The sequence below is a fragment of the Panulirus ornatus genome, chromosome 53 (genome assembly GCF_036320965.1).
Source record: "Panulirus ornatus isolate Po-2019 chromosome 53, ASM3632096v1, whole genome shotgun sequence".
NCBI classification, from domain to species: domain Eukaryota; kingdom Metazoa; phylum Arthropoda; class Malacostraca; order Decapoda; family Palinuridae; genus Panulirus; species Panulirus ornatus.
Window position 1 is genome coordinate 3,411,762 of NC_092276.1, and position 22,859 is coordinate 3,434,620.

General features: G+C 46.5%; 1 long non-coding RNA gene across 1 annotated transcript in view; it reads left to right on the forward strand.

The window, feature by feature from the left end:
• Window positions 1-2,492: 2,492 nt before the first annotated feature.
• The window catches only part of LOC139765147 (uncharacterized), a 158,965-nt gene continuing 138,598 nt past the window's right edge, over window positions 2,493-22,859 (forward strand). The window contains exon 1 of the long non-coding RNA XR_011716587.1: window positions 2,493-2,619. This is a non-coding gene — a long non-coding RNA (uncharacterized lncRNA). The remainder of the gene's footprint in view (window positions 2,620-22,859) is intronic.

Below are 22,859 nucleotides of genomic sequence, written 5' to 3' on the forward strand. Positions count from 1 at the left end.
CTCTCTCTCTCTCTCTCTCTCTCTCTCTTCCAGGATCGCACCCACCCCTCATTGTTATAGTGAATTAGAAAATTGATGTGTTGTGTCCGGCATTATTAATTACGAACGATTGCGTTCGCGCGCGCGCACCTTAGCGGCGTGGCAAGGCTCGCCGTGTTGGACGCTGGGAGTGACGCTGAGGTGGATGGGAGGGAGAGGTGCTTGCTGAGGACGTCCGTGCGTTGGGGGGAGGGTGGTGCTGATGATGATGATGATGGTTGGTTGGGATGATTGTGCGTCACTCATAGCTGAATGAGAGAGAGAGAGAGAGAGAGAGAGAGAGAGAGAGAGAGAGAGAGAGAGAGAGAGAGAGAGAGAGAGAGAGAGCTGCTGCTACTTCGACAGGTTACAGAGGAAGACAAAGTATGGCAAGCGGGGCCCGGACACAGTTAATTCCGTCGCGCATTGTTTCACAGAATAGCCTTCACGGGTGAAACCAGACATTGAAGAACAGTTAGAAAGCACTATAGAAAAAGAAATAGGAAAGCAGACAACAGTTTAGAGTGGATAATTACCAAATGATCAGTAATAGCTTGAACAACATGTGCTGTAAAACGGTGAGGACCCCCTCATGCACATTGAAACTCCGGTGGTAACGATGAGAGTCAGTGGTTCCCCCCCGATAGTTTGAGACTTGAGGCTTGTTAACTGAAACAATTCGATTGTATTTTGGACGTATTTCAGGAGTTGATAATGAGCGGTGTTTACATGGGAATGACAGACAACAGGAGGCCTGTGTGGCCCACGACTGGGTGGTCTGGTAAAAAAAAAAACCAAAAGTAGTTTAACTCGACTGTGAAAACGTTGTTGGAAGTAATGGTTGTTGGACGGTGTATAGGGGCGATGGGTGGCTGTAAGGGGTTAGTAGATGAAGAACATATGGAGGAGCAACCTGTGGGGAAGGTAGCTAGCCTTTAATGGCTCTCTGCAGGTGATGTAACAGTGCAGCGTGGGTGTGAGGGAACGCAGAGAGACTAGAGAAGAACCAGGACAGTGAGTAAGGAGTGGAGGAGTGTGTTCGTAGGTGTTAAGGGCGAGAGGGGAAGTCGTCTCTCCTCATACCATCAGGTGAGAGTAACGGAGCCGCTGCCATTAGGACGGTGTAGGGAAATCACAAACGTTAGGGACTGTTTGGACGATATCCGCTTTCTGTGTACCATGAGAATAGCGAGCTAACTCTGAGAATGGAGTATTTTAGCTCTCGTTTTATGACCTTAGAGTAAATGTTTATAGCCGAAGGATTTCATTGATGCTATAGGTGTAAGTCACATGGCTTAGGCTAGGTGGAGGCAAGTATAGAACGCACAGTGGGTGCAATACATCGATATAAAGAGGGTGAAAGGTGGATTTCTGACTTGCATACAGCTTGGGGTAGGTGGAGGGAAGTATAGAAAGTACAGCGGGTACGATACATCGATTGGAAGGTGACAGATGGTTCTCTGAAGGGCACATAGCTGGTGTTAGGTAGAGGGAAGCAAAGAAAGTACAGTGGCTACGATACATCGACGTATTGGAGGGTGACAGCGTGGATCTTTGAAGGGCGCATAGCAGATGGAGGCAAGTACAGAGCGTGCAGTGGGCGCAGTATATTGGCACATGAGTCTGGCGCTCAGCTGCGGATGCGATGTACACCAGGAAGCTGCGGCTTGCCAGGGGAAATTGTAGAACCGAGAGCGGAATTATTGCAGTGGCTTAACGTGGAAGTAGCGTGTCGCATACCATTAATGATGAAAGACTACATATATTCCAGTTGTCCGCCAATATGTAGAGGGAAAATTATTTTTCTCATTCACACCTGATTAATCGTAACGCCTTCCTTGGCATCTTGCAGTGAGTCTGGTATTAATTAACGTCCTTAGGAATTAAGATATTCACTAAGTTATGTGCATCTAGAAAGTAAAGGGTAATTAGCCTGTTGGTGTGGATGGTAGTTAAGGTTGGTGATTGACTGATGAAGGGTGGTTGATAATGATGGTTTTACTAGGGGGGTAACAGTTGGCTCAGACATTTAGTACGGTGGATAGATAACGATAGATCTCGTTAAGTATGGTTGATTAAAAAGGATAAAAAGGATGACTGGCAAGGAAGTGTCGTCAGTAAACGAGAATGTTTATATTATTATTTAGAGGACTTTAGGCTTGAAAGGTTTACTTGAACTTTTAAATATATACACCATCTCTCTCTCTCTCTCTCTCTCTCTCTCTCTCTCTCTCTCTCTCTCTCTCTCTCTCTCTCTCTCTCTTACGCAAGTAATTACTTGGAAGTGATTGCTCTGCACCCCCTTCTCTTTCGAGTAGTTAATCTCTCTCTCTCTCTCTCTCTCTCTCTCTCTCTCTCTCTCTCTCTCTCTCTCTCTCTCTCTCTCTCTCTCTCAGTGTTTATATATGTGTGTAGTTTTATTCTTAATCTAATATAATCATTTGAAGGTAATGATCGTGATTTTCGTTTCTCTTCAGGTGCCGAAGCTGCTGCAAAGAAGAATTTCCCTCCTCCTCCCTCCCACCTCGTCTGTGAGGCAACAGGACAAGCCAGGCTGGCGACTCGGGATTGCTGCTCCGTCCTCTAGAGCTCTTACCACAGGTAGGACAAGACGTCCAGTCGCGCGATGGGGGGTAGTTAAAAAAAACCCACTGTAGCGGACGAGATGTGAGATGGAATTCTCTTAGTGCACTTGCTACATCTGACACATGAGGGCGTCAGCAGTGCAGGTGGGGGGCTTGATAGACTGTCAGACTACATAATAGTCACTTTGAAGTATCTCTGGAACCCATATAGGCAGTGGGGAGCAGCTTGTCCAATACGGGCTGTGTGGATCGGTGCATGTTTGTTTCGACTTCAGGTGGCCATCGGGGTCCTCCTCCTCCGTCGGCTCGAGGGTTCGACATACCCCGAAACCCCCCCACGAGACGAACTGGCCGCCCCCCCCCCCCCAATTCGTTTTTAGAATTAGACCGCGAGAGATTATATGGTACTGGATTTCTTCTTTATAAGATTGTGATCGGATCACCTGTGTGAGCGCTGGGTCGTTATGAACTGCCATTCGACAAGTAGTGACACGGCGATTGATTTTCGGCGTTTTAGATACGCCTGTCGGGGTGGTTCCCCGCTCCCTGTATGGGAGGAGGGAGGAGGGGGTCGGTCTCTCGGGCATTGCTTATGTCCCTTGTCTCTTTGACGAGCGATCAGTGTCCGTCTCGTGGTAGTAGCTGTGCTCTCTCTCTCTCTCTCTCTCTCTCTCTCTCTCTCTCTCTCTCTCTCTCTCTCTCTCTCTCTCTCCACTGTTGAAGACAGTAGAGGAGAGGGTTGAGGGGGGTGGGGGATGGATAAGATGGATACGAATCACCGTGTGACCTTCCCCTTTCGCAGGAGGTCAAGACATTCTACATCAACGGAGACAGCGATGCGGTCATTTCCTAATCTACAACGAAAGAGACGGAGTTGGATCTTCCGCGGTGTATCATAATCATGGTAAACACGATATAAGCTTTCGCTACGGTAAATTTCCCTCCGCTTCAGACACTCATTATCTCTCCGGCTGGGAAGGACGCCAAGTCTTATACGTAAGGACACGATGGATAATATGTAAAGCATTGTAAGGCATTGTAAGGGATTGCATGTGACCTCCACACTATGTGTGTGTGTGTGTGTGTGTGTGCGTTTCATGTGTAAAGTTTCATCAAATAAATGTATCAAAATGAGAAGAGAGAGAGAGAGAGAGAGAGAGAGAGAGAGAGAGAGAGAGAGAGAGAGAGGGAGAGAGAGAGAGAGAGAAGAGAGTTGACTAGTGCGCAAATATGAAAATGTTGAGTCCCGGACATTTGAAGAGTGCATGAGAGAGAGAGAGAGAGAGAGAGAGAGAGAGAGAGAGAGAGAGAGAGAGAGAGAGAGAGAGAGAGAGAGAAGTGAGTGAGGGTGTGTTGCAAGATGATGCACTATTCACCGTGATCCTGTTAGATTTCACGCCGGTGCTGAGATAAATCTCGGGGGGCCATTCAGGCGTCAGAGAGGGAGTGGCGAGACATAATTTAATCTCGGTACAGAAGATCGGTTAGTGCTGGCTGCTGGGGGTGAGAGAGAGAGAGAGAGAGAGAGAGAGAGAGAGAGAGAGAGAGAGCATGGAGGAGGGCTGGCAGGCAGAGTTGAACATCCATCCCCACCCTGAGAGACTGGACAACGCACCACCACCCCCCAGAGATCCAGTTGTGAGTATACCGTCGGTAGACTGATCACCCCCAGAGATGCAGATTTAAGTACTTTCGAGAGCTGATCACCCCTCCCCCAGAGATCCAGATTTAAGTACTGTCGAGAGACTTGATCACCCCCAGAGATCCAGATTTAAGTGCTGTCGAGAGACTTGAACACCCCCAGAGATCCAGATTTAAGTACTGTTCGAGAGACTTGAACACCCCCAGAGATCCAGATTTGAACACTGTCGGGAGACCTGAGCGCCTCTTCCAACCCCCCCCCCCTTCCCCCCCTAAAAAGGCCCAGATTTAGCGTCGTCTCTCGCGCTCGGGGAGGAGTGAAACATAGTTACCTTGTGGTGAGTGTGTGCGGCAGTTTGTGGTGTCTGGTGTGTGTGTGTGTGTGTGGGGGGGGGGGGGGGTAAGCCAGCCGTCTTGCGTCCAGGCAGCGGCGGTGGGTCGTGGTGGGTCGTGGCGAGGCACTTAGCATACAGTGTGGTGTTGTGTTACGGAGGCGCGTCCGTGGTGGCCAAGGGACGACCCTCTGGTGCGTGTGTGTGTGTGTGTGTGTGGGGTTGACCTGAAGTTGTGGGACAACAGGATTCCTCCACCTCCATCTCCACCAGTGCCACCACCACAGCAACACCACCACCACCACAACACTACCTTACATTATTCTGTCTGTCTCTTTCCCCTGCTATCTACGTACTCTCACTTCCTCCCTCTCTCTCTCTCTCTCTCTCTCTCTCCTACACTCCCCCTCTCCCCACTGCCTGCCGTAGACGGACAGGTTCTTGGGAGGGAACGAGAATTTCCCGTGGTTTTTGTAGAGAATTTTCCGTGGATTTGAATTGGTCAGTAAAGGTATTTCCTGACCTGGTTACAGGGAAGGAAGGTGTTCCGTGATATAGCGGGGGCTGAAGAGGGAGTGTGTGCTTTATGGAGTGTTTGCATGAGGATGGCGACTTAGGAAAGGGATGTCCATTTTGCTAGATATGGAGAGGTGGGCGTCGTGCCTTTGGGGCTGAGGTGACACGAGTAACCGTGGCGCCCCTTAGGGAGGCGGGAGGAGTAACCCGTGGTGGTGCCGGGGCAGTCGCAGTGCTCCACAGGTGGCAGCAGCAGTGGAGAGAGAGAGAGAGAGAGAGAGAGAGAGAGAGAGAGAGAGAGAGAGAGAGAGTATGAGAGAGCGGGATGGATGATGGCTCGTGTGCCGGCCCTTGGCACCACAGGACGCTGGGTCGTCACCTCCTCATGAACCACCACCTCGGCCTGTTGTGGACCGCCGGCAGGGATTGGATAAAGATTTTATGGGGAAGGTTTGTGAGTGGTGAAACATATACGTTCGCCGTTTGTCGCGTTAGGGAGGTAGCGGCTAGGGAGCAGACGGGGTAAAAGAGAGAAAAAAAAAGAAATGGCCTCATTCGCTCACCCATCTCTCTGTAATCGTTGTGTGCAGTACTGTCTCGGGGTGAACATGGAGGCACAATGTACAATAAGTCCCTGCTGATAGCGGGGAAACTAGGGCGGGGGGGAAAGAAGCATTTAAATTAAAGAAGTAAATATTCTTTTAAAACGTCTTCAAGTATACTGTGATGCAGAGCAGGACAAGTTGTTGAACCTACGCCCGTTTTTTCTTAATTCATGATGATTCCTCTCATGGGATGACCTCGCCCCCACGATTGGCAGTAACGGAAAATGGTTTTTAATGAAGAGGATGTATCGTGAATGAACTGATGATATCACGTACTGGATTCCCTCGTCTTAGAGAGAGAGAGAGAGAGAGAGAGAGAGAGAGAGAGAGAGAGAGAGAGAGAGAGAGAGAGAGAGAGAGAGGACCTCCTCCGTGAGGGCTGGGATGGATTGCGACCCTCACACCGGATTAAAGTATGTGAGGAGCTACCTGTCTGTCTGCCTGCTCGCTCGCTCAGCAGCTGGTTTTTGCTGGCTGTCAGCGATCATTTTTGTCAAGCAAACCTCGCCAGCGAACAGATCATTCACCGCCCCGTCTGCCACAGGGCGAGGGATTCCTACCTCCCCACCTCCCTCACCAGTGCAGAAGATTCGACGCAGTCAAAGCAAGGTCTCGGGGGGAGACTGTCGGCTTGACAGGAAGAAGTGGAATGTTTTAATTATTGAATTTGTACATTGCCAAGTTGACACTGGGTGGACTGGGGAATTCATTTGCCTGTCACTTGTCAGCTGTTGCAGGACAAGTAAGAGGAAAAAAGAGGAATTAATTCTTTTGTTTTTAATCTCTCTGTGAATCTTTTGCTCTACGAAAAACTCCCAAATGTCATTCATCGCATCTGTTAATAATGGATACTTTAACATTAAATAATTTTTCGACAGAACTTAAGTGTCGTCGCATCTGATATTCAACATTGATTTTTAAACAGCTGTAGTTTTGAGCAGAGTAAGATGGCAACGAGCATGGGAACAGAGGTTTTATGAAGTGCTGTGTTTATATTGTTGACTTTGGTGGCTTAAGAACATTAAAGGGTTACTTAGGTGGAAACTCTGCCTGCCTGCGTCGTATATACGTGCCATACCATACCATAGCATCCATCACGCATACAGAGGACGGGAAATGTATAGTTAACACCATGAGGGGGGGGATGGAACGACCCTTTGGCACGATCATGTACAGCAGCCCTTTGAGCACGACAGAACGACCCCTTTTGAGAACGACTCTATGACCCTTCCTCAGGACGGTGTTGATCTCTTCAGCACGATGTTACGACCCATGGGCGTGATGGCTCATGTGGCCTTTAACCTTAACGAGCCGTAAAGGTCCAGGTCAAAGGGTCACTCACACCTTCGAACCCCCCAAGGGTGGTGCCGGCCGATGTCGTGGTCAGGGGTCGTACACGTGCACTCCAGGGGTAAAAGGATTCTGTGAGATCTGGATCAAGTTGTACTTGATTGACATACTCGCCTCAGATTACGAGTGGACATAATTTACCTGTGAATCTTTCTTATTATTATTATTTTTATTTTTATTATCATTATCATTATTATTGCTGCTGCTACTACTACTACTACTACTACTACTACTACTACTGTTACTGCTGTTGTTATTATTATTATTATTATTAATATTATTATTATTATTATTATTATTATTATCATTATTATCATTATTATTATTATTACTATTATTATTATTATTATTATTATTATTATTATTATTATTATTATTATTATTATCAGTTTTTATTATTACTGCTGCTGCTGCTGCTACTATTATTGTTATTATGACTTAATATTATCATTATCATCGTTATTGTTAATATTATTTTTTTTTATTACCATTTACCTGGTCACCAGACTGACGTCTTCTCTCGCCAGCCTGACAGTCTTCAGCGGAGGGATTTAATTTATCGCAGGGGTCGCCTAGAAGTTAAGAGCTTAGTGCGTAAGTTCGAAGTTGTCATTCAGTTGTAAGAGGATTCTGGACCGTAATCTCCATTCAGATTGGTCCGGGGCGCATCATCCTCACACGGCGTCTCCCCGGCAGGTGTTGAGGAGGACGTTATCCCGGGATGATTTGTGGGATTACTTCCCTCAGTCGTATGATGACGAAGTTCGTGAAGATAATGTCGTTGTTGTTGTTGTTGTTGTTGTTGTGGTGGTGGTGGTGGTGGTGGTGGTGGTGCCCCTGTGTTTGTCCACGAGACTTTAAAACAAGCTCGTATGTCAGTGTTCTTTTACCTCTCCGTCCAGAAGGAGACTATAGTTTGCGTACTTTCTTTGCTCCTTTGTCTTTCCCTTGAGACTTGAAAATCGCCTGGTGTTTCCTTGTTCGTGTATTTGTCCGGGAGACTTTGAATCGCTTGTTGTTTCTTTGCTTTCTGTGTCTGTCCGAGACTGGAAGTCTCTCACACACCTGTATGTTCCAGATCCTCCCAATTGAACTGGGAATGCTGATAATAATAGATGGATACTGTTTCTTCTTCTTCTTCTTCTTCTTCTTCTTCTTCTTCTTCTTCTTCTACCTCTTCTTCTTTCTTCTTCTTCTTCTTCTTCTTCTTCTTCTTCTTCTTGTTTTCTTCTTCTTCTTCCTCTTCTTCTTCTTCTTCTTCTTCTTCTTCTTCTTCTTCTTCTTCTTCTTCTTCTTCTTCTTCTTCTTCTTCTTCTTCTTCTTCTTCTTGTCTTCTTCTTCTTCTTCTTCTTCTTCTTCTTCTTCTTCTTCTTCTTCTTCTTCTACTTCTCCTTCTTTCAGTGTATTTTAAACAATGGATAATCTAGTTGTTTAAAAGTAAGATGTTTGGGGGAGTTTTTAGATGTATGTCTTATACTGGTAACCTTACCGCCTCACCAGTGGCGGGGGGCGCGTCCTCAGAACCTACATTGACTAGCGCAAGGCTGTCTCGCCACTAGATCGACTTAGCGAGAATTTCTCGTTCTGTGGCATTTATGTGGATGTCACCTACACGAACCAGTAAGTGAAGCTTCTCTTCAGTGTTTAGTTGTGGTGGTGTTTTGCGTTTGTCGTTGCTGTGCGGCCGGTGATTGCTCTCAGTGCTCACACAAAACTCATGCCTAGTGAGGAGGGCGTATGTTGGTCTTGGAGTCATCCACAGCACATGAAGACGGTGTCAAAGATTTAACGTTATATATATATATATATATATATATATATATATATATATATATATATATATATATATATATCCCGGGATAATCGCTGAGGATATATAGTTGAGCGTCGAGCATAATGTTTATTGCACGTGGGGATTCATGATAATTGAGTTAGTTATCCAATAATTACTTGTGGGAGGCGCTGCTGGCTCGCTCTACTTCATGCATGTATAATAAATTCATGGCCGAGGGGCCCCACCACGCCCCCCCCCCCACCCCACCCCAAAGCTGAGGGAGGGGAAGTGGGGTGGGATGCGGTGTTATACCCTCATTATTATTCTCGGTTGTCTTTGTTGATATTATATTCGTCCCACAACCCCTAACTTGTCCGGCCGCTGTCACCTCAGAGTCTGACGAAGCCGGGGCCGGGATGAGATTCATCCTCGTGTGATTTAAGACGTAATGCGTGGGTTAAAGGACACGGGGTGTGGGTGAGTGAGTGAGTGAGTGAGGGGTGAGGGGCTGGGTTGGCTACAGGGTCGTCGTTGGCGCAGAAGCCGCCGGTGTGGTGGTGTTTGAAATTTTGCATTAGATTTATTTACTTTTTTTTCTAAGGGAGATTTTATTTTATAAGATGCTCATATACGGCGTAAGTGGAGCGGAGGGTCAGGAATTATGGGAGAGAGAGAGAGAGAGAGAGAGAGAGAGAGAGAGAGAGAGAGAGAGAGAGAGAGAGAGAGAATGTTTCATAGACCACACAAACCCAAGGTCCAAGCGAGGTGGTTGTCTGGCCTTAACGCTAAGAGAGAGAGAGAGAGAGAGAGAGAGAGAGAGAGAGAGAGAGAGAGAGAGAGAGAGTACCAACTTGCTTGCTTGTGTTATATCTCTCCTGGTGTTCTGAGAAAGTGTAAAGCAAAAATCTATAACTTCTCTCACCTCTGGTGGGTTGGGGGGGTTGTAGGTTGTGAGGTGCTCGCAGTCTTTGTGCATGTAGCTTGTAGTTGTTCCGCTGCTGTAACAGTTGGGTAAGGGCTTGCCCACTTTTGGCAGTTGTGTGAATGATGCCCCGAACCACATGGTTGTGATGACAAGTGTTATTATTATCCAGCCAGCCGATGGGCGATGGCCAGTACTGCAAATCCTCCTTCTGGCTTCTCCCATCTTCCCTACGTGCTGACTGAAGCCTCGTTGTTGATATTAAGATACGGTCAGAATCTTATCTAAATTTTATCTTTTGCATGATAATGAGAGTAAGACATTGTACAACATGTTTTTTTATATTATATGATGCATAGTAAGTGTACATATATTCACAACCTGATGCGTGATAAGTGTACTTTTATTCACAACCTGATGCGTGATAAGTGTACTTTTATTCACAACCTGATGCGTGATAAGTGTACTTTTATTCACAACCTGATGCATAATCTCATCCCGTTCATTTGATGTACGACAGTCTCTCCTCCAACGTATCCTTTCATTATATATGAACTTCTCACAGTCTGATGCTTAATTCGAGCCGGTTTATATGATGTATATAAAAAAAAACACATCTTCACCGTATCATTTCATTATATGATTCGTAATGAGCATCTTATCATCCACAGTCTAATGCATAATTCGATTTCAATTTGTACGACGTATGCAAAATACCCCCCTCACTCTTCCTCATTGAAGGATATATATATATATATATATATATATATATATATATATATATATATATATATATATATATATATATATATATATTCCTATGAGTCCACGGGGAAATGAAACACGATAAATTCCCAAGTGCACTTTCTTGTAATAATCACATCATCAGTGGAGAAGTCAGGACGCCTTTCATTCACTCTATCGCGAAAATGAATAATGATAAATAATCTCCCGTTCATTCCTGAGCGAATGTGAATGCGTCTAGTTGGCTGACTCACCTGACCCCCAGCCTTGCTCACCTGCTCTCGGTTACCCAGCTATTACTCCTCATATGAATATAATAATACGCCATGATTTAGGCGAATATAAAAAAGATATATATATTGCACCAGACTCTCGGGAGACGGAGTGTCGGTGGGTGAACAGGGCAGGAGGATGATATTTCGGGCCATTACCGGTGTGAGATTATACGTGCACAAGGCAGCAGGATCCCCAGTGCATCATTTTGGCGTGGAGGAGGAGGAGGAGGAGGGACGGGTGGTGTGGTGTGGTGTGGTCTACTCTCCCAGGCAGATCAGCCAGCGTTAGCGAGGTGCCGCATGCATGCAGCCTTACGGGAACACACACACACACACACACACACACACACACACACACACACACACACACACACACATCAACATGCTCACCACTCCACAGCCTGATCAACATGACATGGTCAGCATCACCTCATGGAAATGACCCCACGTCATTAGTATCCCATTAACTTGACCACGTCACCCGCAACTGCATGAGCACGTCAGCATCTACCCATCCACCTAACCACACCTCATTACCCCCATCAGAATTACTCTCTATCATCATTACCAGATCGAAACCTCAGCATTCCTTCTCATGATCTCCCTCCCATCGACACGACCCCTTCAGCATCCCCTCGTCCGCGCTACCTTCGTCAGCAGTTCCTCCCACGTCCCCTCCTCCTTTAAACACTACCCCACGCTTTCGTCAGCACTGGGTCACCTATACCAGCCTTCTGCTTTACTCTCCTGTCTTTACTACATATAACATCATGACCTTAGGACACTACTACTGTCCTGTGTCCTCCTCCAGCAGATAACCTCGTCATGGACCATCAGGTCTTCTGTTATCTGTCCTTCCCCATGTACTGTCCTCTAGCAGATAACCTCGTCATGGACCGTCAGGTCTTCTGTTATCTGTCCTTCCCCATGTACTGTCCTCCAGCAGATAACCTCGTCATGGACCATCAAGTCTTCTGTTATCTGTCCTTCCCCCCACGTACTTCGGTCATCAGTAACTCGTAAGCATTGTCCCTTCACACACAGATCCTTGCTTCTGTCACGCTGGCTTTCGCACCGCGACAACTTCCGGTGACACTCAGACATCCACGTCAATTATATTCTGCCGTCGGTATGTTCCCTCCTCCCCGCACACACCCCCACTCTATTGTAGACCCCCACGTCGTCACTTTCATTTTCCCGTGGCCAGTGTATTTCTTCCCCCCCCACGTCAAAATCATCCCCCTCCCACCCCAACTCCTATCAACAAACTCCTAGAGCTCCCTCCCTCCTTCTCCTCCCTTGTCCCATAGCACCATCATTACTATGTGTCGCCTCCTACCTCCCCTTGCCTTTGTTTGCCATGGCTCAGGTATATATGTTGCACGCTGTTCGTTACGGTAATTAGAGGGAATTGTGCTTGGGCCTCATAATCACCCGGGCTTTTAGTAGATAATACACCTCGTAATTCATAGTGAGCTGCCTCAAATTACACGTCACTTGTTGTAGGGCGGGGGGGAGGGGGACGACGTGTAGTGTAGAGTTGTAGCCACTTGGAGTTTATTTGTTGCGGGTTATGTATTGAATTAAACATTTTAAAGCTTGCGCTCGGAGCGGGGAGATTGGTGGAGGAGCGGGGAGATTGGTGGAGGTTTGGAGAGCTCCGTGGTGGTGTTTGGCGGCGGCGTTGGGTGGTGGTGATGGTTGGTGTTGGAGAGCGAATGATTGCGTGAGGCATGGGACTGCGGTGGTGTAGATGGGCAGGGTAAACAGATGGTGGTGTTGGCCGTGGTGGGAGCGATCATACTTGCTTGCGGTGGCGAGCATTGTAGTGGTGCCATGTGGTGTGGTAGGGCTGTATCAAATGGTCCAGTTGGTGGCGGTGTGGTCGCCTGGAGGAGCCGTGCGCATGCATACAGAGAGCCGTGGTGGATGTACGGTCAGGACGCTGCTGTCGAGCTGAAGCTGTGCATGTGTAAATGTTGTACTCACAGTGATAACCGTGGGAACGTTGTGCCGCATGTCGCGTGAATGTGGTTCTAACATTAATTACAACGTGAATGTTGTGTGCTCACATTCATGCAGTGCGAGTGTGGTTCCCATGTTAGCAGTGTGAATGTATGTAGTTTCTGTATTGATACAACGTGAATTTTAATGCTCATTGATATAGTATGAATGTTGTCCTCATATTGATATAGTATGATTAATGCCTTCACATTTCCACATTGTGAATGTTATGCCCACATTTCTACAGAGTGGATGTTGCCCGCACATAAATACAACGTAAATATTGCCCAGACATTTAACATAACGTGAATGTTATATCCACGTTATTACAGGTAAAATGATGTGGGCTGGTAGCATTATATTTGACTATGTTTTGGCCCACTTAAAATCCAGCTCACAAAACTATTCCGGCGTTGCCTAATAAACATTCCTACGACCTCTCCTGCTGCGCTGGTTCTCACAGACCATTAAACTGAAAAAATAAACACACACTAAACTTCTGTATCCCAAATGAGCTTCAGTGATTTTATTTCTGGATGTTCTTTGTGTGTGTGTGTGTGTGTGTGTGTGTGTAAGGCGTCAGACTTGAGAAAGGGAGGCCTTTACCCAGAGCCTTGGCTTTGCTGTATTGTAACAAACACACTGGAGGAGGAGGAGGAGGAAAAAAAGTTAGTACTACACTAACGCAGTTCCTCTACCGTTACCCTCCTGCCCCAAGACCGACCCCTCCCCCACCTTCCTTGTGTGGGGCTGCTTCCGCAGCGCTTAGGGAACCAGCCACGTCCACCGGGCGAGAACCACAGGTAAGAAAAAATATGGTGAGGATATGTGTGTGTGTTTGTGCGTCTTTGTGTGTGTGTGTGTGTGTGTGTGTGTGTGTGTGTGTGTGTGTGGGATGAGTATTGGACAATTGGGAGATTAATCATTCTGTAACTCCATTGTGGGAGTTGCACAGTGGAGGTGGAGGATACTTCACTAAACCATCAGTTTTAACCAGGATGATGATGGCATGTAATGGTAGAAAGCTACTGTAGGCGGTAGCCAGTAAGGATCTCATTCTCATAGCCTTTACCAACATTTCCAGAAGAACAACGATGTTCCAGAAGGAAAGTAGGGGTCACAGCGTAGTGCCTCGCGGGACTCCCAGGACGTGGAGGGTCATACCGACGCACCTAGACTTTGGTTCCAAATAGTCCTGGCGATGGATGACTGTATAGGTATATTGTAACATGTAATGGTGTCTGTTCACCTACTAGAGGGAATAAGAGTTACGTAACATAGATATGACTTTAGATGAAATACACATTACGTCCATTTTTGGCTGTCAAGGTTAAAGGTCAAGTGTAATTAATTGCTGATAATTGTCTGTGTAACTGATATCGGAAGACTTTGAATGAACGGTGGACAGCACTATATACTCTGTTTTCGGTAATGAATTGTACGTCTTTTAATGATCTTTTTAACCGCCACTAATCAGAGCGAAGGTCGATGCACTTCATTATGGATTTACGCTATACAGGGAGCAACGGGAGACTTGAGGAATGGATGACCAATGCAGCCCACCCAAGCAACGTGCACACGCCAGCAACACCGTAGACGCCGGTACGACCTTAATTATGCCTTGTGGCTGAGGGTCGCAGCGTCCCGAAGGTCGTCACTGTAGTAGTGCGTCGTCGAGAGAGAGAGAGAGAGAGAGAGAGAGAGAGAGAGAGAGAGAGAGAGAGAGAGAGAGAGAGAGAGAGAGAGAGAGGGAAGAAGAAGGAGAGCCTCCTTTCGGACCCTCTCAGCAGACGCCAGACGGCAGCCCCCGCCATATTAACGATGGCTATTCCTCCCGGTAGGGTTTTAATTTCCTGAATGCATATTGGATTAGGAAACACTGGCGTTAAATCACCAAACGCCAGGGCGAAAACGCACTACGTCTCTTCCTCCCGGGAGAGGAGAGAGAGGGAAGGGGAAGGGGAAGGTGTTGCGTCTTGCTCTCTTGGCCTGGATGGTCATGATGGTCCACTAGTAATAGACCTTAGGATACTGTGTGTAATGTGTTCACGTCAGGAGTACCCATCCGGCTGGTTTATGTGGGGTGGGAGGACAAGCGGGCTTGAGGACGCCGCGTGGATGTACCTGAGCAGCAGCCGGTTCAGGGTGTGGGAGGATGGGTGATACGGGTGTGTCTGGCCAGGATGGGGCGTGATGTGGTGGCTGAGGGAGATTGGCGTTCCTTCAGTCGCAGAGATTAAAGACGCGAGGACTTTGGACGGACGTGCCGGGGCACGAGATGGAAGGGGGGGGGGAGTGGGAGAAAGAGCGACAGTCATGGAGAGAGAGAGAGAGAGAGAGAGAGAGAGAGAGAGAGAGAGAGAGAGAGAGAGAGAGAGAAGCCTTTCCCTACCGTATCTGGTATACAGTTCGTGTTATACTCCCCTTCCGACAGGTGTGAGAGGCCCAGCTGTTGTGGAAGGGCCAGGAAAGTGACAGAAAGCATATAAAAAAGAAGAGGAGCAATTGAGAACGTGTACCTTAGTCTTACCCAAACCCCCTCCTCTGCCTAGCCGTGTCCAGCGGTGGTGGGGCATCCACCCCCGCGGGGCAGGGGTGACTTCCTCCTTAACCATGGCGGTCATGTGCGTGCGGCATCGTATTTCATAGCATGTGATTGCGCCGCAGCAGTCGTTCAGTCGTTATAACTTGTAATTGGTTTATGGTAGTTGAAAATACACGGGCTGTTTTGAGGTAATTAACATAAATGCTGAAGCCAAGCTGGCCTCAACATTTTTTTTTTTTGTTACTGTAACGAATAGACGTCACACATGAATAACGAGGACTCGTTTACGTAAATGAATTGTCGTACTGTAGTCATGTGCTTACGTAGAGCAAACCGTATTATTTCTTTATGTCTTCGAATATTAAAAATTAAAATATTAAAAACTCGTGTTTCGTGATTCGCGTCGACCTGTTCGTGTTGGAGATTCGACGACTTTTCAGTTGAATCTCGGTCTTTCGTCTGTGAGACGAAGGAGCTGGGATTCGAACACTGGTGTATGGGGTTCGTCCAGTCTGTCAGCAGCACCTCCCAGTCCCTGTGTAAATAGGGGACGGCTCTCATGCGGCCAAGCACACACACACACACACGGACGCACGGGGTAAAGGAGGGCGTGAGCCATGATAATTATATAACGAATAAATGTGATTATTGCTGTTCGGTGGAGAGGCCAGTAATCCACTTCAGTCTTGGAGGGTGTGTGTGTGTGTGTGTGTGTGTGTGAGGGGACCGGATGAGGGTGAAGGAGGAAGCAGACAGTGGTGGGGGGGAGGGAGAGATCACGTATCAACACTGGCTACTCATCGCCCCCTCGCACCGCTCCCTCATCCCCACCTGACCAGGATCAGATTGTCAATACGTCAATTACGGTCATTTGATTATCTAGCGGTGTGTGTGTGTGTGTGTGTGTGTGTGTGTGTGTGTGTGTGTTGTCCTCCTTTGTTCCTCTCATTTTTTGCAGGGTCGCTTAATCTCCGTTATCTTTGACCCATTTTACTTCCCCTCATCCTGTCTCCTCTTGCGTGAGCTCCCATCACCAGTCTGCAGCTACTCCGATACCCATCTCTCTCTCTCTCTCTGTCTCATCCCCGCGTCCTCTGTATTACTCCCATCACATGTCCTCCACATTCCCATCACCCCCGACAGTGTTCACCCATCACTCTTTTAGACCAACGCCTCTCTCAGTTGCATCACCTTGTCGCCACCCCCACCAGGTGCCCATCACGGCCCCCATCACTTCAGTCGTCTTCCCATCTGGCCATCACGTCTTCCTCATTCCCAGTCACACCTTCACTCCTTTCACCCCTCCCCCCCAGTCGCATTCCCAACGCCCCTTCGTCATCACACAACTACATTTACTACCCTCATCATCATCATCATCATCATCATCACAGACTGGTATTGGTCTGTGGTTTTAAACTGGTATTGGTCTGTGGTTTTAAACGTCAAGTCCCTAAAAGGGAGAACTCGCCTCTGATACCCGTTGTTAAGTCGTCGTTTCTCTGGTAGTGCTCCCTGGGTTGACAGTGAGCGCCCTGGTCTCTGCTCCCTGGGTTGACAATAAGCGCCCTGGTCTCTGCTCCCTGGGTTGACATTTAGCGCCCTGGTCTCACAGAGCATTTGAGACCTTAGTGCCAGAGAACTTGACTGTCTCCTGTGTCTTTGTCGTTAATAACGTCCATTGATAACCTTGCCCGCCTTGTGTCTTTGTCGTTAATAACGTCCATTGATAAACCTTTCCCGCTTGATCTTTTCTTGCCCCGAGCCACCGCCGCACCACACCCCACCAAGCCTTTCCTCCTCCCTCAGCGTGTTTGTCTAAGACCTCCTCCATCCTCTTATCGCTACGACCTCATTTCGACACATGCCACCTTCGTCGTATTACCTCCTCCCTCCAACTCCTTCCCCCGCTTTCTCTGGCGGTCACCAGGGAACGGCTGATCGCTTGTGGTCCCACTGTGACCATCTCTCTCTCTCTCTCTCTCTCTCTCTCTCTCTCTCTCTCTCTCTCTCTCTCTCTCTCTCTCTCTCACTCTTCAAAGGGCCTGAACCAACGACGGATGATGGCGTGTTTAAGAGAAAGGTTCTCTGGGTTGTTGGCGGGTGAAGTTATAGGTTTATCCTGGGACTGTTGTAGGTTATAGCGGGGTATGGTTAAGGGATTATGGTAGAGCAGGGTTCTGCCGTGTGATATGGTAGTGTCCTGGAGTATGGTAGGTTAGGGTTATGAATCATACCTGCATAAATGATTTTATGGTAGGGTGAGATATTAGGGGACAGCGGAGTAGGGACTTGAAGCATTATGTGGCAGAGTTTAAGAGAATGGTAAGGCTCGGTTTTATTTACAACTTTTAGTAAAGTTCTTGGATATGGTAGGGCAGGATTCCTTAAGTGTGAGGGAGTCCTGAGGATGAGGGAAGATGAAGATATTCTAGCACTGTGGAGCGAAAGGCTCCAAAACCATTGTTGTTTAAGGTCTCAAAAGACTTTATGTGTTTGGATTGCCAGAGCACATGAGGTATGGTGGTGTATGGTGCTCGGTTATGGTCGGGCGAACTGGGATATGATGGGACTGGGAAGATACCAGGATGTGGTATGTTGGGATTCTGTGAGGTGTGGTGGGGTTGTGATCTTGGGTACACAGACATGCATGGGAAAGACAGGTAAATAGACCTGATGGTATCTGTTGGAGGACAGTACATGGGAAGGACTGATAACAATATAGCTACGTCTCTTCCTTGTGAATTAGCTGACTGTTATATTTCTTTTTTGTATCTTCCCTGATGATGTGATCATTACACGAAAGTGCACTTGGGAACTTATCTTGTTTCATTTCCCATGGATTAGAAGGATTATATATATATATATTCATTAAATGATTTATTAATATATATATATATATATATATATATATATATATATATATATATATATATATATATATATATATATATATATATATACTTTTTCGTGGGAGTTCTATCAAATTCCTTTGTGAATCTTCTTCTCCCCAATTTATATTCAAAATATTAAATTTTCAGTCTGTGAAATTTAAACATGATCAACACCCAGTGTGTACGTGCATACATAATAACTCTCTGCGTATTATTTATTCCATAAGCATTGTGTCTGCATTAAATAGACGTGTTTGTGTTGTCTGAGTATATATATTAAGCTTCAGATTCTTTGCTGATGATCAAATATGTATTTGTTATCTGAATTCTGAATACGTACATTTATTTGATTTCCTCTCCCTCCTCTCTCTCGTATCCTGTAGGTCTTGTGTTATTTGGTGTTACTTGACGCGGAGTTCTGGTGCAGGTAACCACATACTTGCTCATGGTATCCATACGTTTCTTAATGGCGCCACGTATTTGGTGATGGTAATACGTACAGTACAGGATTTGGTGATGGCGGCACCACCACACACTTGGCTGTGGTGGCTCCTCACTCCTTCATGATGCCCAGCCGTGTCGAAGGTCGGTCTTCGTTGTCTTGTCACATTAAATTCAAAGAGGGAGAATTCGGCTTGCGGGGAGGAGGGGGGGGGGAAGATTTTACCGGGGGGGGGGGGGGAGGGAAGGAGGAAAAGGGGGGGGGGCTGGAGGGGACATTGCACCGGGGGAGGGAATGGATGGAGGGGGGGAAGGGAGAGTTATTGTAGTGAGAAGGTCACACGTAATGACTGTTGTGATGGCTAGGTCTGACAACCATCTGAGGTGAGGTGAGGTCCGTTCTCCCTCGCACTATCCTTCCCAGCCTCCTGTTAATGAGAGAGAGAGAGAGAGAGAGAGAGAGAGAGAGAGAGAGAGAGAGAGAGAGAGAGAGAGAGAGCACCGGGGTTTGCTCTAAGAGGTATAAACATCTCTCCTCCGACAAATTTCTCTCCAGTCTGTGGACGCCATCAGACGCATGCCTCGCTACGTTTTCCTCGTTATAGTCTTTTTCCCCCATTTTTTTTTTTACTCTACATGTGTGTGTGTGTGTGTGTGTGTGTGTGTGTGTGTGTGTGTGTTTGGTACTTCAGTCAGCTCATCATTATCGTATCTCAGCTTTACTGAGTCACATTTGCCGCTTTGTTAGTAAAGATCCACGTCCCGTTTTTTGTATGCATATTACTGCTTGCCTCTCTCGACGTTTTTGTGCGTAGGTTCCCTTAATGAGTGTTTGATCTCCTGTGTCATCTCCCCTTGTACCAGCTGCCTAATGGTACATGACCCATATTAATTGTGTTTGCTTAGAGATCATATATTTGGTTTTCATGTCGAAGCTGATTCCGCCCCTAAAGGTGATGGTATATATATATATATATATATATATATATATATATATATATATATATATATATATATATATATATATATACATTAGTTCTCGAGGATGCTGCTTTACACCATCTTTCTTACGTTCAGTAAAGTACACTATATCGTTAGAGTTATATTCCTATCTTTTTATAGATGATAGCTACGTACATCACCTTCAGTATATTCTAAGTAAAGTTTACCTTCTGTTTACTCAGTTTAATCTCTATAGATTTTCCTCAGATATTTTTTTTCCGCTTTTTTTTCATTTTATTTTTTTTTTTTTTTCTCACAATTTGGCAATTTATTTCTTCCATTTTGCGCTCGTGAATTCTTGTATTGTGCTCTGCGTTTGTCATTGTATTTGTTGTTTGTGTGTTTGTCAGGGCATGTGTATGAGTGTATATAATTTTGATATATGTTTGTCTGTGACTGAGTATGTATGTCGGTTTATGGTATTTCTCGGTAAGTGAATATTTTGTATGTATATTTGTGTCTTTTCTTTGTGGCTGTGTGTGTGTGTGTGTGTGTGTGTGTGTGTGTGTGTGTGTGTGATTACTATTTTGTTTACCGATTTATGTGTGTTTTGTCTAGGTCTGCTGCGTGGCCATTTTTGTAAGTGCCCGGGATATGTGTGCAATTCACACATGCCCTTCACTCTGGTCCCTCTATATGTACCCAAGCATCTATATGTGTGCTGGTACGCGTATACAGAGACTACAGTGTAGAATTTGACCTCAGTCAGAAGTAAGAAAGTAGGCCATGTTCATGATGCCTACCTCGGTATGTTAATGGAAGTGGGTCATCTTTCAGGATACCCCCCCACCTCAAAACACTGACGGAAAAAAAAGGGCAAGATATACACCTCTCGGATGCAAGAACCCCCGATGTATATACTACACCAGGTAAATGGGGGGGAGATAAGTGCTCTTCCCCACATACGAGAGAGAGAGAGAGAGAAAGAATAACACCCTCCCCCAGAGAATGTGCGGTAACAAAAGCGCCCCAGACAGCAAGAAATGAAAGATCAACTTGGCAACAATAGCTGTCAGAACAACAGACTTGCTTCTGAGAATCTTCTGAAACCTCTCTCTCTCTCTCTCTCTCTCTCTCTCTCTCTCTCTCTCTCTCTCTCTCTCTCTCTCTCTCTCTCTCTCTCTCTCTCCTCTGAATTCTCCCCGCCACCCACAGAGAAGGAGAGAGAGTCTCTCTCTCTCTCTCTCTCTCTCTCTCTCTCTCTCTCTCTCTCTCTCTCTCTCTCTCTCTCTCTCTCGGGGTGATAGATGGGTTTTTGGAGGCGTCCGACTGGCCTAGTTAGCGAGCGCCGTAACAATATGTGGTGGTCATCCGTTTCCCCAGGTATGCCAGGCTTAGTGTAGTAGTCCAGGGTAGTCGGACTTCATCTGAGATCTCCCTCTCAGTATGCTAAACCAGGGTAATCGGAGACCATCAGGATCATTGTAGTTCAGTGTGGTCAGACCTCTTCTGAGTCGGCAGCAGCTTTTAGGGTACTCTGAGACTTGGAGGCAAGACTCAGTGTAGCTCAGGGCTTCTCAGATGGCTGGACCAGACTGTAGTCCTGCCTTGGAGGTAGATGCCTCAACATCAGACCAGCACGATCTCAGGGTGGCTTTGGTCTGAGACGGACAAGACCTGCAGGAATCAAGCTTTTGTAAGATTGTGTACAGGGTTCTGTAGGACCGAAGACTGAAAGAATAATGTATATATACATATATATATATATACATATATATATATATATATATATATATATATATATATATATATATATATATATATATATATATATATATATCAGCTGAATGTTACATTTCTCTCTTGCCTCCCCAGATGATGTGATTATTACACGAAAGTGCACTTGGAAACATATCCTGTCTCATTTTTCCCATGGACTCATAGGAATATATATATACATATATATATATATATATATATATATATATATATATATATATATATTTTTTTTTTTTTATTATTATACTTTGTCGCTGTCTCCCGCGTTTGCGAGGTAGCGCAAGGAAACAGACGAAAGAAATGGCCCAACCCCCCCCCCCCCCCATACACATGTATATACATACGTCCACACACGCAAATATACATACCTACACAGCTTTCCATGGTTTACCCCAGACGCTTCACATGCCTTGATTCAATCCACTGACAGCACGTCAACCCTGGTATACCACATCGCTCCAATTCACTCTATTCCTTGCCCTCCTTTCACCCTCCTGCATGTTCAGGCCCCGATCACACAAAATCTTTTTCACTCCATCTTTCCACCTTGGGGAAGAATATTTGTTCCTGCACAGGCAGATTGCCTCTTATTTTTTTATGTGTTTATTTGTGAGGTGGTCAATGGCGCGGTACGGTAGCCAGTGGAGTGTGGCGGAGGGATGGATAGGGCGTGGGGGGGAGGGGAGGGGAGGGTAGTCACGGACGACGCGGGAGTAGACGAGGTGATGTGAAGGAGTTCACGAATTTTGGTTGAAGGGTTCACGAATTTTGGTTGAAGGGTTCACGAGTTTTGTTTTGAAGGGCTCACGAATTTTGGTTGAAGGGTTCACGAATTTTGATTGAATGGTTCACTAATTTTGAAAGTTGCAGACGCTGGACAGGGCATGCTACAAACACACACACACACACACACACACACACACACACACAACTCAATTTTGAGATATATCTTTATCGTCTTACCTCAGACTGACTGCCTCTGGTTGGTTCCATTATGCCCCTCCCTACCACCCTCTCCCTCACCATGCACTCGACTGTGTTGCACCTTACCATGTACTCCCCTCACCTCCTCCCCGCCTCCTACCCTACCTTTTTAATCACTATCTTACCTTTTGTTCTCCGCCCTACACCCTTTTAATCACTGCCTTGCCTTTTTATGCATTACTCCCGCTGCTGCTGCTGGTGTTGGAGGGATGACAGACTCTGGTGGGGACGATGGGGGGGCGGTGTCAGGGTCGGGGTCTCCGTTTCCTCCCTACATTACTTGACTCACAGACTGGAGAGCTGGAGGAGGAGCCGCCCCCTTCCCCACCACCTCCCTCGGCCTCATATCAAGCCTCCCTTATTTACCCTCGCTGCTCCTCAGCATTTTATTTGCGTTTGAGGGCGTCAGAAATTACCTTCCCTAGGGCTTAGGGTGTTTGGCCTACATCCTCACTCGCTCAAGTTGTTTGGATTCCACGTTTAAGGTAGGAATTTAGGGTAAATAATGTGG